This window comes from Notothenia coriiceps, unplaced genomic scaffold (genome assembly GCF_000735185.1).
Source record: "Notothenia coriiceps isolate Sejong01 unplaced genomic scaffold, NC01 NC01_scaffold00015781, whole genome shotgun sequence".
Taxonomy (NCBI): domain Eukaryota; kingdom Metazoa; phylum Chordata; class Actinopteri; order Perciformes; family Nototheniidae; genus Notothenia; species Notothenia coriiceps.
The window spans coordinates 268,306-270,030 of NW_011348482.1; positions in this window are offsets into that span (position 1 = coordinate 268,306).

The following is a 1,725-nucleotide window of genomic DNA, read 5'->3' on the forward strand; positions in this document are numbered from 1 at the left end:
AAACTGAGGTGCTGAATTAGGATTGAAGCAGATTTAAACATGTCATCACAGAGGAACATTAAATGGATGGACCAATCACTATTAATATAATCTGGCAGCTTGCAAACTGATATACCAGGGAGATATAAAGAGATACATTCTTCATAAATGATAACCAAGAAGGTGAAGGAAACATTGAAAAGGCGTGCATTACCTGGAAAGGTGAGATGAGTGGAAGATATTTGTAAACTCTGATTTGAAGGTTTGAGCGAGGTAGCTGGGTGAAAAATAAATATCATGCAGAAAAACAGCGTGAGAAAAAACAAAAGATGCATGAGCATGTTTGTCTGAGTGACAATATGTATGGGTGGGTGTGAGCAGTGAAGTAGGGTGGGGTGTTGAGATGTAGCAGGTGGAAGACATGGTGGAGGCAGAGACAGAGGAGGACGTGGCAGTAGGGCAGTGATTTAATTAGCACCCTCTACCCCCTCCAGCCCTTCACTCATAGCATCAATAATGCATGGCCCCTTGTTTCCACTGCCATAATTAATCCTCTCTTACTATAATTAAAAGCCAAAAATCCCACAAGATGGTTCAAGATTGGCACGGGAACTGATGGAAAACTCCAGAGCTTCATACGCACCCTGCGGACGGATGGACAGAGAGACAGACAGAGGGACAGACAGAGAAACAGACAGAGACAGACAGGCAGGCAGGCAGACAAATCAATGATCAAAAGTCAACCAAACTCCAACACAAGCAGAGTGAATGAGGTATGAAGGTAAATAAAAACCCACAGAGTATGTGACATGCACGCAAATAAGATGAATGAATTTGAGGGACGTGAAACGCTTTCTTAAAAATGTGCTTTTGTGTACCATGTTTGTGAATGAGTGAGAAAGTGACAGGAAGAGCGAGCCAAGCACAAATCAACCAACACCAGTTCCCCTCCATAGAAAGAAGGACGGATGTAGGAGGACGTGCACACACACACACACACACACACACACACACACACACACACACACACACACACACACACACACACACACACACACACAGACATAGAGACACAATTTACCACGGCTGCCAGAATTATTCACCTCCCAATCACAGATGCACGATTATCACATCAGTATCACTGCGTAAATGATGCCAACTGTTATGCTCATTGAACTATTGTACGAGGCGTACAATATCAGTATAAATATGCATCAGTAGGAGCAGTCATAATATGTAGATGGTGGTTTCTCCTTTGTGAAAATAGGTACAACGAGCCTCCGAGCCTGGCCACATGCCAGGAAACAACACAGTTGGTAGAGCAGAGGTCATATCTCTCATATGCAACCTACATTTCTTATCCTCTCTCTTTATCTTTCTCACTTCCTCTTTGGACAGAGAGTAAGCATCTCACTCAGTCACCTTTTCGGGCACTTCAGCAATTTTTAAATGGTGCTTCACTTCAGAAGATCCAGTGTGCACAAACCCTCTTCACAGCCCACTCCCACACAGGGCTGGCACAATAGGAGCCCTCCCTCTGGAGTGGGTTCATTGTGGATGCTCCGCACAGCCCTCCTCCTGCCCCGCCGTCCTCGGCCCCATCTCCACTTGATTTATCGCTCTAAAATACCACTGCACTAATTAGTCAAGTAATTAATTAATAGGCATTTGCATTTGTGCATATGCAATTAGGGGGTTGGAGAGAGGAGAGTGCAGATGGGGTCCAGGAGTCTGGTGTGTGGGGGG